Source organism: Erithacus rubecula (genome assembly GCF_903797595.1).
Source record: "Erithacus rubecula genome assembly, chromosome: 9".
Lineage (NCBI taxonomy): Eukaryota > Metazoa > Chordata > Aves > Passeriformes > Muscicapidae > Erithacus > Erithacus rubecula.
In genome coordinates, this window is record NC_136660.1 from 7,362,709 (window position 1) to 7,378,905 (window position 16,197).

At 41.2% G+C, this 16,197-nt stretch overlaps 1 long non-coding RNA gene across 2 annotated transcripts in view; it reads left to right on the forward strand.

Moving 5' to 3' along the window:
- LOC306805497 overlaps positions 1-16,197 on the forward strand; it is a 216,214-nt gene that overhangs the window by 23,486 nt on the left and 176,531 nt on the right. For both annotated transcript variants that reach the window (XR_013775227.1, XR_013775228.1), the window contains exon 2: positions 14,510-14,628. This is a non-coding gene — a long non-coding RNA (uncharacterized lncRNA). The remainder of the gene's footprint in view (positions 1-14,509; positions 14,629-16,197) is intronic.

Below are 16,197 nucleotides of genomic sequence, written 5' to 3' on the forward strand. Positions count from 1 at the left end.
TGAAGGGCAGTGAATAAAATATGTGCCTTTAGCCAGCACACACTGGTGTGGCTCTGCTGGGTGGTCCAGCTGCACTCCATTTGCTATGCTCCTGTGTAAGTATCAGCAGATTTAACACTTATTAGTTCATAGTTATGCTTTTTGCAGGACCCTTCTCAGCACCTATGAGGGTTGTACAGAAGTGGAATACCCTAGATCAAGCCCAGCCAATTTACAAGAGATTTTTATTATGTTCAGCCCATACTTTCCTCTCAGAACATTATTAATCTGGTAATGGTGCTGTCTATGATATCAAAGGAGATTTTGCAAGAGAATAGTTCTTCCTTGCCAGATATGTGTGGATGCCAGAACAGAGGGCAGAACTGGGCTGGAATTAAGCTTATGGACTTAGGCTTCAGCCTGAGGAAAGTCTTTGAGGCTCTAGGATGAATAGTTCCTAAGGGGATGGAAGAACTAAGGTTTAAAATTCAGAGGCTGAGGGGAAGAGGATTGCAGCCTGGGAGCTTACCTTGGAGGTGGCTGGAATGCAGGTGGTTCTGTGGCTGGGATTTGGAGATTGACAGCTTGTATTTGACAGTTAAGTCTTGCCTTAATTTGCCTGGCATGGTCTGGGATTGCCCCAGATTCTGAAAGCTGGAAATTCTTTGAGAAAGTGCATATTTATTGGGAAAAAGCATATTTGTCAAGATTAGCATATATCACAGAAGTTTGCTGGTCTTGAGGAGCTTCTGAAAAAAAGACATACAGGGACTGCTGGAAATGGTCCTGATTTGTTGCCATTAAAATTGGAGCACAGCTCTGGAGCAGGGAATTCTGGAGTCTTTGAGTCAACTATGAGGTTGAGGTCTGGGAGTACTTTCTCCTTTAAAAGGAGAGGAAATAGTGGGCATGATGGTAAGTCATGCCATGTCTTTCCTGATTTGAGGCAGCACTAACTCACTTAACTGGAATTATTGTCAAATATTAAAAATAGTATATGACAAATAATGGATTGAAGAATTAATAGTATATGCTGAAAAATTCATAGAGGGAAGCACAAAATAACAACTTTCTGGGAAATAAAGACTGTTTTTTAAGGGACAATAGTTTGCATGAAGGAGTCTTTTTTTTTTTTTGTAACAGCAATTTTAAAAAGAGGTTATAGACCTCAGTCTTTAGAATTTAGTAGCTTTCTGGCTGAAAGCTTCCATAATCAAGAGAATAAGAGAAAGCAGATCAGCTTTCTCAAGCTTTAATACAGAAAATTGCTGCCAGGCAAGTAAATTGATCTCAGAAAGGAAGGAACAACAGAATTTGAAAGTGCAATAAAAAACGTGATCATAAAAAACAACATAAAAACATATGTTTGATGCATTTTTATTCTTTATTTTCCATTTAGCGCCATGATTATGCCGTGTCTAACATCAGCCATTACACAAATCAGTGGCAGACAGGCTGAAATACTCTTCCAATTACCCTGCTCACAGTAGCTCACCCCAGCCCAGTTATAAATAATGAGCAGATCCTCCATGGCTTTCTGGATTAAGATTAAAGAGAGGCAGATAATTTAAACCCTCAACATGGATTCCTCCACTGCAGAATGTATTTTGGAGTCAGTTGCTTGTGTACCCCAAAAGAGAGTACACTGCTGAGAGGCTCCCAAGGAATGAAGCATTAGGCTAATAGTGTTTTATGACAAGGTAATGATAGACTAAAGCAAAGCAATTCATCTCTCTCCCTCTGCATTGCATTGTGTTAGATGGGTAGGAAATGTGTTTTCCCTTCTTCTAACCTTCCCAGGCTCCTGGGGAAATAAGGCAGTGTGTGCCTGTGTCATGCTGTCTCCACAGAAGGGAGCTGTATTCCACCAGCCAGGCTGGAGGGAAGCCTGCTCCTCAAAATTCTGGTGTGTTTAATCTGTTTGAGATAAGATGGTAACTAATGGAAGCACAAACATAGCTCCTCCAATCCCTCTCTGTTTCTGGGGAATCTGTACCTGTAGGACATCCAAATGACAAGAGAAGCTAAATTATGCACAGAACAGCATCCCCAAAAAGTTTTCGTATTGTTTGAATACCTTTGGGCTTATAAAATAGACTGGTTTGTGAGCTGCTATTTGCTATGAACAGGTCCTTGAAACAGCTCTTTCTTACTAGACAGATGAAAGAAGAGCAAAGCTCTTTTCTTCCTACTCTTCAGATTTTACTGAATACATCAGAGTTAAGAGCTCATATCCAGGATGTGAGAGATGTGATTTTGCTGCCCTTAACTTGACAGGACCACTGCCTGTATGTTGGATGGGCTGGTGGAGTGCCCCAGCCATCAGTCTGCTGAGTTTTTTTGTTTTCAGTGAACAGCAAAATATTGATTGAAGCCAAGGAAGTAAGAGTGAGAAGTAATGTGGTAGTTAACTCCTTAGTTTAGCTGAAAATTCTTGGATCACAGGCTTATCTCATAGTAAATGTCTTCAGATTTAGCTTCATCTCCCAGATGGAACTTGCAGTCAACATGAAATGCAATAATTAATTTTATTTTCTTTTTGTTTTCTGTGATTCAGGAAGTATTTTACAACTTTAACAGGGAGGTTAGATAAAACATTTTGGTTTAAATTTTAGGGAATGTAACTGGGATCTTGTTTATAGTCCCTGCAAAAGGAGAAAGTTGGATCTAAACCTGCTATGTTTTAGATAAATTTGCCAGTCACTGAGCTAAGAGGGAAGAGAAGAATATTGGAAGACAGCCATGCTGGGGTGTGAAATGCAGTGCATTAGTGAATTTGTGAGCTTTGGTGTACATGTGACCTTCTCAGGGTGTTGTGGATCCTCAGAGAGGCAGCATCTATCACACCTGAGGAACTTAGATAACTGGGAAAATCCAGTTCCTAGGTTAGGTTTAACTCTGACCCTTGGTAAGTGTCCATTTTGTTCATTCCCATCCTATTCTGTGCGACTTGGGCATAATTTATTGCTGAACATTCTAAATCCTAAAGGAGTTTGAAATGTCTACACCATTTATTAATGCACTGATTAATTGATCCTATGTAATAATGAAGATAATTTGCTCAAACATCTCAGCACACATATGTGAATACTTGTGAATACCTTTATTCCCAGGGAGCAGGTTCAGATTGGATATCAGGAAGGAATTCTTTACTGTGAGTGAGGATGTGAGGCTCTGGAACACATTGCCCAGAGAAGCTGTGGATGTCCCACCCCTGGGAGTGTTCAAGGCCAGGCTGGATGGGGCTCTGAGTAAACTGGGATAGTGGAAGGTGTCCCTGCCCATGGCAGGGGTGTTGGAGCTGGATAATATTTAAGGTCCCTTCCAAGCCAACCCATTCTTTCTCCTTTTGCAGGGAGGTTGTGGATATTTATATTCTGTGAGGATGTGACCAGAAGAGTGTGTGTGTGTGTGCACAGCAGGGAAGCACAGTGAGTAAAGGAAGAACAGAAAAACACCATCATGGGAATGGTTTTGACTCAGATTATTTTCAGTGAGTAAAGGAACCCCCTCAGATACAGCCCTGCTTCATGGGGGTGAGAAATGGTCAATTAGACATAATCTGCTAGAGGATGTCTGTGACATTTTACTCCCTTCTTGTCAGCATGCTTGTCAGAGTGATGGATGAGATATTTGCAGGAAGGGAAAGTCTGTTCTCTTGTGTTGCCTTTTGTTGTGTTTTTGCACGACAAAACCCTTCCCAATTTTGAGTTGCAACGTTGAGACATCACATTAGAGATTCCAGCACTTAGTGGGAAAACAAAATAAAGCATGTGGTAAATAGCTCAGGAGTGAGAGGGGTATTGTTAACCATGACAAGGAATACATCTATGAAGGAAAGAACCAGAGAGACTTGAGAGGTTTAGGGACCTCATGCTGCTGGAGCTCCTGAAAAAGGCACTTATGGACAGCTCCACAATTGCACAGGTGTGTTGGTGTGTGCTTAGACACACAGATTTACTTGATTATCAGCTGTGGAAGTGTCATACACACAGATCATTAAACCAAGGCTCCAATATATTGCCTTGTGACGAAATAATTTGCTGTAAAGAGTAGCTATAACTCCTGTGCTTAAGACATAAGTGTAACAGTCCTCCAAATGGGGTCAGAAAGTTCTTTTCTGGGCTGCAGCTGGTTTTGTAGTAAAAATAATGCTGTGAAACAGCTATTTTCTTTTGTTCTAAATGTGCCTTTGAAATGAAAGGGAATTTGTTTCAAAAATAATGACAAGAGGGGTTTTTTTCCATAAATGCAGCCCTGAACCTTTTGTTGTGGAAGGATGCAGCAGAGTCCAATTTAAAAATATGCTGATCACCTGAAAGATTAATGAAAATTCTGAGACAACAAGGAAACCCAGTACTCATGTACTCTTGGCAAGCTGAGAATTAGCTCTGTTTCTGTGGAGGGAAAAGATCACAGCTGCTTCCTTAAAGGAGTGAAACTTTTCCCCAGCTGCAGTAAATCCTTGCAGCTCCCAGGCAAAGCAATAAGAGCTGCTCTGCTCCCCTTGTGCAGCAGGAATGGCTGGGAAGGGGTCACAGTAGCCACAGTACAAGGCAGGGGGAGAAGGAGCAGCCAGGTCTTGCTGAGAGCTCTCTCAACAGCTTGAAATTGTGGCTGCTTCTAGGAAAGGCTTGGTATCACCTCTGGGTAAATATAGTTGGGGAATAATTCCAGTGGTAGGGAAGATTAGGTGCCAGAGGGCTCTTTGAAAGGAGTGGTTGAATGACCTCAAACAAATGTGGGCAAGCTGAAGTCCCTCTTTTCCAGCACCCACCTTGCATTAATCTCCCCTGACAGTGCTGTTAGGTGAAGGATTCTCTCTAGTCCCTGAAAACAGTAGCAAAGACACTTACCATGGTGGAAAGTGTCTGCACTTAAGCCAAATGGAGACTGAGAGAGCTTTGCAAAGCACTTTTTTTATTCTCTAATTTTTGTAGGGTTGAGAACATATTGAAACTTATGAAATATTTTCTGCCAAGGTTTTAAAATCATATAAAGACCCAATTGATGAAATTTTCCATTACAAAATTGAGTATATGCCATGTTCAAAGAATCTGGCTTCCTTTTAGAAGAGCAGCAAGCTAAAGAGGCTGGATACAAAGTGCTTTTTGCTTGTCTGTATCATGGACTTCTTAGCAGCTCCATCCTAAGCACTGTCACCCACTCCCATTGGCCACAAATGCTGTTGAAAATGGCTCTGCACCAGATGTAGAAATCATTTGAAAACAAGACACTTTTCTTATAGATATCTCTTCTCATCATTTCCTTGAATCAGCTCAGACTGTTGCATCTTTTAATTTCAGGGAGCAGAGGTGGGGTCTGTACCCATGTGAGGGAATGTTTTGAAAGTCAAGAAGCAGACAGAGAAGCCAGTCTGTGCCTGTCTCTGCTTGGGTGAGCAGAGCCTGCTGTCACCAGCATTTCTGACCTGAATGCAAATTTAAGATTCAGTTCCTGTGAATAGTCTCTACTTGGGCTTATTATTCACTGTTCATTTGCCCGATTCCTGCCAGCAGTCACATTCTCTGGTGTGTTCAGCTGGAGAGAGCATGCATTGGGTGTAAACACTGCTGATGTGGATTCACTAAGGGATTCAAATGCCTGTTTCTGTTAGTTTTGTGGCATTCCCTCAGTTCTGTTTGTTGCCATGCAGTCAGTTCTCAGCCATTGTTCCCTGGAGATACACACCAAGGCTGAAAACATTTTAATTTAATGCAAAGGAAGAATAGGAATAAGTTCCTATCACAAGTCAAAACTCTCATTACTCAGCTGGTGACTGATAAGTTTTTAATTCTTGACTTTCCCAGCTCTTCATTTCATCTGAGCTGGAAGACCCTTGTTTATCCTGCACATATGCCCATTTTTATTCATTGTCTCTTCAGAAGTCTGATGCTGTCCTTCAGTTTTTCCTCCCTCAAAGTAAACCAGTAAGGGGAGTGGGGTTCTTCCAATGCCAGCCCCACTGCCTACTGCCAATATCAGACGAACTGTTTGCTTCCAGCTGTACCTGGCAGGATGTAAGCAGTGACCATAAACTTGTAAAATGGGGACCTAAGTGCCTTTTAAAGTAGCTAGTACCATTACCTTATTACTTTCATTTCTTATACACTTAGTTTTGGACTTGGAAGCCTGTTCTCTTCTCTTGTTTTCCATTCAAGAAACCAATTGCTCTCATCCCTCTGCCCTGACACTGTGAGTAGAGAAGCCTGTATTTTTGTTTTATGGTTGAGTTGCTTGGCAGGCTCCCTAGTGCTGTAATGAATTAGAGTCATTGCAAGGTTGTTTCTCTTTGGTATTTCTGGACCTTGAGAGAATGAAGCCACCTGGTTTAGATGTTTTCTTAGCCTGTTTCTCAGTTGACACTTTTCTCTCCAATCCAGGGAACAGACAGTTCTGCCATTGCCTGAACTATCTGTCTTTCACTTCTGACAGCAGCAGCATTCTGGGTCAGTTCTCCTGGGATACCATATTTCCACAGCACTGATTTCCTTCTGGTCACTAGGAGTTCTTTAACCAAAACAGGACAGGGGACAATTTTTTTATTATTTTTTTTCAATCTGGTCACATCCATTGAAGTTGTCCCAGATCAAAAGATTGTCTAGCAACAGGGGAATTTGATGCTGAACATCTCGGGCAGTTGGCGTGGGATGAGATTGGATCAGGCAATAGCACTTCAGTGGGAATTCCCATGAGAATGTGGTACCACTGGAAAATGCCAGCCCAGTCAGTAAAATGTGGAAAGGGAAATGTTTTATTTTATGAATACACTTCCCCACTCCCAACAAGTGCTTTTCATTCTAGAGTTACTCCTCTGCACAGTGATTAATGTGCTGTCATTATCTGCAGCTTTTTAAAATGAATTGTAGGAAATTCAGGCTGACACCAAGCTGTCAAAAGCCAACTGCCAGTAGGGCTGGGGCCAGTGCTGGTTGTGTTGCTGCTTTCCCTGTGCAGGGGTGATCACTGACAGCATAGAGCATGGAGGGGACTCCACAGTTGGCCAGGGCCAGAGATGCAGCCCTTGTGCTACCAGCAAACACCTCTGGGTCAGGAGTGCTGTCTCTGCCACACCAGGCACCCTGCACCAACACCTTCCTGCCAAAATCAGCTCCAGAGTGCTGTGCAGTAACATCTGGGAGAGTGGCAAGGAAAAGGTGCTTCTGCCTCGTGCTCAGTAAACTGAACAAAGCCCGAGCAACTGTGCTTTTGGGAGGGAAAAGGGAATCAATAACTCGATGAGGACTGTCAAGTAATGCTGTTGTCTGCAGTGTCTTTAATGGCTGTGGTCAATAAACTGCAATTATTTTACAAATATGTGTTGTGTTCTCTTCTAAATCTATCTCTCAGCTTCTTATAATGAATTTTTAAAAATGAGAAATATCCTAAGTGCTCGCATTGTATAAAATCTGTACTTAAAATCAATCAATGCACAACAAAAGGCCTGGGCTTGCTTATCCAAAACACACAAGTGCCATGTCTTCCATAGTACATTTTCTCTTTTTTTTTTTTTTTTTTTTTTTTTTTAAAGGTAAGTTAATAATATATAATAATTTATAATTTTTCAGAGACACTTCAGAACTATATATTCTTTCTGTCTCTGTTTTATTTAGAGGTTGGAATTTGTCTATGCAACATAATATATTTTGATTCACAAAATTTAAAAGAAAGTAATCTCAAAACACCTCTACTATATGAATTTCTCTAAATAATTTTTATTTTTGCTGTGCTTCAAACTCTAATCTGTCCCTCCTTTCATTTTAGAGTCATAACAATATAGATTATTTTTACTATACCTACCATTTTTAGTTGTTTAAGGGGAATTTGCTTTTCCCTTTAAATATTAAAAAGAAGCAATGGGGAGGTAGAAGAAAAGGACACAGTTTATTAAAAATAGAAACTAAGCTCAGCATAGGAGGTGGGGTTTTGCTCTCTAGTCTTCAAAGCATATCAAGATGATAGCTTTCAAATATTTAAAGGTGTGCTACTTACTCAAATGTGCAGGTGTCTGTAAAAAAAACCAAACAGAAAGAATGATCTTATCCTTAGATAGCAGTGTTCACCCTCAGTCCTACCAGAGGATCAGCAAGAGCAAAGAAAAGCAAAATGTTATTGACAACAGTAATTGACCATTATTATTTGATAATCAGAACATTTTCAAGATGCAGGAAGGTGCTAGGGGGTGTTTCAAATGTTCTGATGTGTCTAGGCTGCAGCACACTTGCCTTTCTGCTTTAACAGGCTGTTAATGCCACCCTAAATTAACAGTGCTCATTCCAAGTAACCTCTGTGTTTCACACACTGCTCAGGCTGTGGCAGGGACAAGAAATGCAAAGACCTGCTGAGGTAAATAAGAATAAATTTGAGATTAGCTACTGTGCATTTTGTATCTATTGTATGTTTTTACATAATATGGAAAAGTAACTTGATACCACTTGATACATCAGGTTTTATTCTGTTTGCAAAAGCAGTTTTGAAAATGCTGTGTGGAATATTTTTAGCATGGACCTTTGGCTGCTTTGCTGGGAAAAAAAAAAAAAAGGATCTACCTACTTTTCAACTGGAAGGGTATGAAATTTGAGAAATGATGATAGAGTTCAGAGTGCATGCCTGCCTCTCGTGTGCTCACTCACAGGCTCTTCCCTATTCAGTCTCCCTCCCAATCTGCCAATAGTGCTGTTAGTTCTGTAGTTCTTTGGTATCACTGCAGAAACCCTTTCCCAGAGCTCAGAGTTCAGTGGCAGGAGAGATGGCAGCACCTCAAGACACCATTTCACTTGGCAGTAGAATGGTAATTTATTTCAGGGGCTGCATTTCTGGAATTAGGAAACACAGGGTGTACAGAAAGGCATTTGCAGGGCTTCTCTTGGAGTATATTACTGTGTGCAACCTGAAAATACAGCATCAAATTGCATCTTGAGATAGGTAAAGGTGGGAGATTGACTGTCCAGAGGCACAAGGACAAAAAGGGCCCCAGATCAAATCATCCCCATTTTCAGAATGCATTATGTGTTTTTGAATCAGTAAGATGCAGGCACTGCTATTTTAAAACAGCTTAGAGGGTTTTTCCTTATACCCTGTTAATCATGTGTTCAAGCTTTGTATTAGCCATCTGAGAGACAGGATTAAATAAGCTCTTTGAAATGGAAAGGAATTTTCATCATGTTTAGTGCTTGTTTAATAGCCTCTTCATGGGCTTTCTCTGATATAATTTAAAGTGTGGTTCCATAGGTCCTAGAGGTGTAGTAGGACTGTGCTCCAAGAAAAGGAAGGGCTGGATATTGCTGTTCTCTTTGTGGTCAGTGGGAATTTTGTTAAAGCTGAGGCTTTCCTGGAACAAATCAAGACTATTGAATTTTGCTGCAGCTCTTAAAACAGTTGGTAAGATTTCAAAGTTGCTTCAGGATTTTCAAAGGGTTCAATGACTGCAGTATTGGACTTGCAAGCTTTGGAAGGTAGCAAATTGATTCACAGAAGAGGGTGGAAGAGCACAGGGCCCAGTGACTGCACTTCTTAGAGTCCAGGCTGCACCTCATTATTTAGAAATTTTAATGATTCATTCTTTTTTTTACACCTAGTCTCTCTGAAATACAGTAGGATATATAATATTCTTCCCTTTCCAAAAGCAGGATAGAGAGGGAACAATGCTTTCACATGTGCCAGCACTGACAGTGAATGGAGAAGGCTTGAAAATGGTAAGAAGAGGCACATCAGAACAGGCTGAACCCTTCTCAGAAGCCCTTTGAAAACAACAATCCTATTTGACTACTTTCAAAACTGGAAGAAACTTTCTCAAGGTTTTCTGGCAATTTTGCAGATGCCCTCAGTATTCACTGGGTACAAATAAAAGACTGAAATGGGACTTATGGTTCCCTGATTCGAGCCTGACTTTGTTCTGGCCCTGGCAGAGACCAGAACAGCTGGAGTGCAATCCATTAGATGCAGAACACCATGTGGCCATGCCCAAATGTGCTCAATGCCTCAATGGACAACCTCTTTCATAAAGCAAGAAATGCTTTCATGGGGAAAGGAATAATGCTGTCTCTTCTTTGCCAGCAAGTGTTTTCTGTGTGCACATACCCTCACCTTCCATGTATCTGAGAGCCCTTTCTGTGTGATGCACAAAGACACTGGTCACTGGCTCTGGACCCTCCTTATTCCCCTCAGTAACTCCCCTGGCATCATGGTGCCTGTTCCTCCACAGGTGATCCACAGAAAAGGAGCCATGGCTTTTTCATCATAACAGAAACGTGGAGAGGAAACACAGAAATCAATGTTGTCAAGTGAGCAGAATTGATGGGGAAGCAGAGTTAGCATCAGGTGCTTGGAGAGCCTTACCTGCAATATGGAACTGCTGTATCCCACAGAACAGCCACAGAGAGGTGGCTTAAAAACTTGTTAATGAGTCTGGCAGCCCATAAGGCAGAGACAGTGTGTTGAATTCACATTTGTGTCAGTTTCATCATGCTTTACAAGCCCTGGGAGGCTTTTTAAAGAGAAGATAATGCTTTGGCTCTGTGCACTATTTGCAGCAGAGGAATAATCAGAACAGAGAAGTATGACTTGCCTTAGTGTCTGTGCCTTGCAAAGGTGCAGGCAGACTCTGCAAACACTAATCTTCTCAGTAACTGTGTTTATATGCTGTTTTCATGTTGTGCAAAGGGCACAGGTTTTAAGAGCTGCTCTTTTGAACAGAATAGAAGGCAATAACCCCTCTGGCTTGTGAGCAGAGACCTGCAAGGAGTGGAGAGGTGTGGGCTACCAGGAACAGCACTCCAGCCCAAGCATTGTGATGCTGCTTTCACAAATTTCTGCTGGGAATTCTTTGGTGTAATTGCAAGGGTTTTGTCATAGAAAAATAGGCCATATGCTGCCTCGTTGTCTGCCTGCATGAATAAAAAAAATGACAGCCTTAACAGCAAGAAAAAAGAGGAGATGTAATATTCTAGAAAACATGGCTGGTTTTATTCAGAGGAGAGAAGGTGAGTGAAATTAAGCAAAAGCTTTCTGCCTCACCAGTTTCCTTCTTTTAAGTAAAAATTTATAGACTGCTGACAATTGTTATGCAAAACCAGAATCAATAGCTCATACTAGGGCTGAAATTTCTAAAGACTGCCAGCTTGATTCATTTTTAAGTAATGTATCTGAACTGCTTGTGCTGATTCAAGGTCAAAATTTTTGTATTATATGCAGCATATGGTGAGAACCTTTGAATTGTTCCTAAAGTTTAGTGTCTTGTCCAAACACACAATTCACTACTAGTGGAACTTTTTTTTTTAAATTTCCATCTGCTTATTTAGGTGACAAGTGTCACATCAAAGTGGCTGACGAGGAAAATTTTGTAGCATAATGATGTTTAAGTCCATAAATCTGTGTTCTAGAAGACTGTGGGCTTAAATATTTTTTTTTTCCAAGGATTCCTTGTGACTGGTAAATGGTCAGTTGAAAGGAAACAAATGTTCTCCCAGAAAGATGACCCTGGGAATGTCTTTGCTTTGGACTTGTGCATTCATAGCTTGAAACCCAAATATGCATATTGTGCTTTTGTACCACTTTCTGGATGGCATCTCTTTTCCAGTTGAATAGACCCTGTAGATGTTGTTGCAATGGGCAGCCTGAAGTGTGAGAGAGAAACATGCAGAATAGCTGTACATCATATTTATTCTGCCATGCTTTCAGGTTTGAGCCTCACAATGTGGACATCTGGTTCCAATGTGTGAATATATTGCTGGCCATTTAGCCCCAATAAACAGTGTTATTAAAAAATATTAATTTGGTGTTGCACATCATAATGGAAAGGCCACTTCTGACTGCAGACACCTTTGATATATCTACAAATTTATTGAAATAGGACAAAAAGCAGGAATTGCTGTTCTTGTCAGACTGAGAATTAGTTTGAATAGTGTTAGGTCAAGCCAGATCCAAAAATGTCAATAACTCCTGTTCCCCAAAACCATGGACAGAGTTCCACATCTGGAGATTAAAGCATTTGGGTTATTTTGGATTAACATGAGAAGCAAGTTTCAAATTCACACTTTTGGACATGGAAATTTTTCACTAGACTCTCGATGTCTGTCCACCCGGAGCAGAAACTTTGGTTCGTGGCACAGAAATTAGAAGGATGTAACCAAATAAATCTGCACAGGCTGCTGACTGCAGAAGAGAGAGGCTGCTTGCCATCTTGTGCCCCACAGTATATTGGACTTCCATTCTCTAGCCAGCTTTATTTTGATTGTGTTCAGCACAATGGCAGTGCTTAGGAGGAAAAGTCCCATTACAGAATTGTGTTTGAATTTCTACCACAGTGACACACCAAAATTCCTCATGAAATGAGCAAGAAGGGGAAGGTTAGCCTGTGTGAGTTTGCCTTACTGTCCATCTTACTGAAGGCACTGTCTATCATTCCTGCATACTCCTGAACCTGCTTATTCCAGTCCTGGTGGGTTTCTGTGGCTTTTCTCTGGATCTGCCCATGCCCACTTGCCTCTTCTGAGTCCATGTGTGTTTTGCTACTTTCCAGCAGCTATTATTCTATGTGGGACTTCAGTCAGGGGTTCCAGTCCTCTCTGTGTGTTATTGGGTGTGGGGGACAGATATTCAAGGGAAACTCTCAGCTTTTAATTTGCCAGTGACTGAACAGGTCATCTGCCAAAGATTTTGATGGTTCTAATTCAAGCATGTGCTCCTAAGTTTTCCAGGAATTTAATGGCCTTTGAGAAAGGCAAATACAAACTTTGCTTTAGGCATAATGCATGCTTGAAAGTTTGGAAAATAACTTTTCTCTGCCTTTGTGTCTTCACTGTTATATTCCTCTCTGTGGAAAGCTCTGCCTTTCTTTACCAACCCTTAGCTGTAAACTGATACACTTCTCTTTTAGAAAATTTGCTCTGTAGGGATCAGAATATATTAGCTCTGAAAGTTGTTGGAAATGTTTTCCATTATTATGGGAGCTTGTCAAATTCAGAGTCCATGTGGAATGCAGATGCAGCAGACTCTTGTGCTGATGCATTCCAATTATCCTGGTGCTGGTGCAGGAGAGGGTACTTCTGGTCCTTGGGAAGCACAGTGGCATGATGCCACATGTTATGAGATCAAGTCTCTTCCCTGATTTCAGATATAAGTGTGGGGGTAAGTGATACATGAAATCTCAGCCTGAAGGAGTGCAGGAGGGAGTGGTGAAAGGAGGCTGATGGAATTACAATAGCATATGGAGCACAATTACAAGACTGAATTTCAATTTCAGCTACGCCTTTTTAGCCACTCAGGAGTCAATCAGCTATTTTTCATAAGCTAGGGCTCTGCATGGATTGATTTGTTATTGTTGCAAAGCCTTTTGTGCTGGGCTCAAAACCTTTTAACCCCTGCTGTGGGGTTTGGAGCAGACTATCTCTCATCCCAAAAGCTGGGCATGTTCCCACAGCAGAGCTTTGCCAGGGATGGTAACTCTGCCCTGGTCCTCAGCGCTCAGAGGCAGGACCATGACTCTGTCCCTGGAAATTCCATCCCCACAGAGGAGAGCCTATGTTCCTAAGAAAGGTTCAGCTCCTCAAAAGCACTTTTGGAACACTGTGGGATAATGTTCAATGTTTGGAATTCTGCAGGGCTCATAAAGCATTCACTGGATGTTTTTCCCCCAGTCATTCCAACTCTTTTCCTTTTTCCCCACCCCCCTTCAAATGCAATTCAATTTGCAATCTGAGGGAGACTTTCAGGACTTCATTGCACCTGCCTGCCAATCACAGATCATATCTCCCTGAAATACTTACATTTGGGTGCCAAAAGCCAGAGATTTCCAAAATCATTACTTCATTCTGACAACTGAGTACCCCAGATTTGCAGTGAGCGAGGAGGCAGCCCAATATTTTTATTGTAATATTTGAAAATTTTTATTAATTTAAAATGATAGTATCAAATGAGTTTAATGTGAAATGTCTTTCTGACAGGGCTGAAAAGGAAAGATGTCAGGAATATGTGTAACTAGAGGATAACTTTCCTAAACTCAGATTTGTCAACAGCAAACCAGAAGGCAGAAACAATGTGAAAATGTCATTTCCCAGTGGAACCAGCTCCTAATTGACACTTGTAGTCTGCAATGCCTGTTTCTCATTTAACAGCTTTCACAGCAATGGTACTTAAACTTTACCCCACGTTTTCTTATTTAGTCTCAATTTCTTACTTTGACACGCAGCAGAATCCTAAGGGGAAATGAAACAACAACTCTGCTGCTTGTAAGCTGATGAAACTTTTCTGGGAGAATCAATCCAGAAGAAAACTTGGTATGATAGACTGCAGCTGGCTCTATGCAAGGTTTACAAAGCAGTCTTAAAACATGCTGAACTTTTTTTCCACTGGAAAAATCTCCAAGTAGAGCATACAGTTCATTTTCAGACTGTAATTCTTAAATCTGGTGCAGCAGATCCTTGTATGTTTTCAAAAGACATTACTGTTTTCTCTCCCCTCCCATTAAAATAACTGCAGATGAGCTAATGGCAATAATTAACACTATATTTTTTGTATTTTAAACCTTCAGATAATAAAAAGGAGGATGGTGTTGCTTTTTGAAAGCAAGGAAGGAGAAGATTTTACTTGGCTTTGAAGAAGGTGGTTAAGGGAAGAGGTTTTGTGGAGTGGAAAGGCTCCTCAGAGCAGGTGTATTCCTCTATCTTTTATTTGTGGGAAAGGTGAGATTTTAGGTTTGTCCTCAGGAAATCCCTGCTGGCTCAGAGAGATGGCTCTCTGCTGGGCAGGCTGTCTTGGCTTCCAGTTTGTTATCTGGCTTCTGTGATTCAGTTCTGGGATTATGGCAGTCAGGGGAAGAGCCTGGAGGCAGCTGCTTGGGGACAATTATACACAACACCTGTCCTGACAGGAAAAAATCTCACCTGAGACCTGGATGGCATTGCTCAGGTCAGAGCAGATTCCCTATTCAAGGGTAGTCATGACTTTTCCTAGGCTCCCCAGGGCTTTCCTGGGATACTGTACCTTTAGTTCTTCTTGGAGGGAGCTGGCTGGGGCTACCCTGGTATACTTGCTTTTCAAAAGGTTGTGCTCAATACTGCAACACCTGAAGGTGTTTACAAGTCTGGACCTTTGATTTCTAGGCCTTAATTCAGAAAAAATTACATGAATGACAACATGAATGAGCTCTTGATGATGACTTGCACTTCATGATAAATGTAATTATTTTTCTTTCTTCTGCTCTTCTCCTGGCCACTGTAGGGTTTCAAATTATTAATATTTTATGACCACTTTTTTTCCTCTTTTCTGCTCCTATCCTTCATCATGCTGTTTTCTCCCTTTGGTTGAAGGTGCTACAGAGGGTTATCTGGTTTTCATACTGCCATGCAGCACTCTGCTGCCTCATATGTTTGTTTGTTTGTCATTAAACTATTCATGTGTTTCATGTGGGCTATTTCTCTGTGCCTTTCAACTCCTGTTTTTTAAATAAACAAGACAGCAAAGTCAGTGCTAGCTTTTTCCTGCTTACAGATTCAAAGAGTGAAGATGCAACTGGCCACCTAAAATGCAAAGTTGCTTGCAGATCTATGCAGGTCTTAAATCCACATGCCATAGAAGAACCTAAAAAGGGTTTTCCCCAACAATACAGAATATAGGTAGTGCCATTAGTTTGTTTAGATGAATGCCAGATCAAACCAGGAAAATATCTCCAAACTCCTCTTCCACTCTGAAGTAATTTTGTATGTGACACCTTTGTTTTTTTCTGTTTACAAAAATATCTTTCATCTTTTTATTCCTTTCACTAAAAGACATTTCACTTGTTTGAATGCCCTTGATCACCACATTCAAACTGGATGGCAGTGACAGCTTCTGTGCAGGGATCCTTGTCATGTCCTCGTGTGCCTGCTTTGAGGTTCACCTCATTTAAGGTGAAAAAGAGTTTTGGGCTGCCTCCTGCACCACATTTGTGTCTAAACTTCCAGAGCTTGTGTTGTGTGCATTCCTGGGAGCTGGAAGGCAGCAGTGGACAGGATACATCTAGGGTGAGGGTGTTTTGGCACAAACTGAATCCACTCAGCTACCAAGGGAGAAGTCTCACCTTCTTCTGTTGGGTTTTAGCCCATGTTTCAAATTCTCACAGCTGTCAGTGCCTGCCCTCACACATCAGGCTGAAAGATAATCTGTTTATTTGAAGTTTAGTAGTTTAATCCAGGTTTTAGATTACATCATCTGACATAAATTTTCACTTTGATTGGGATG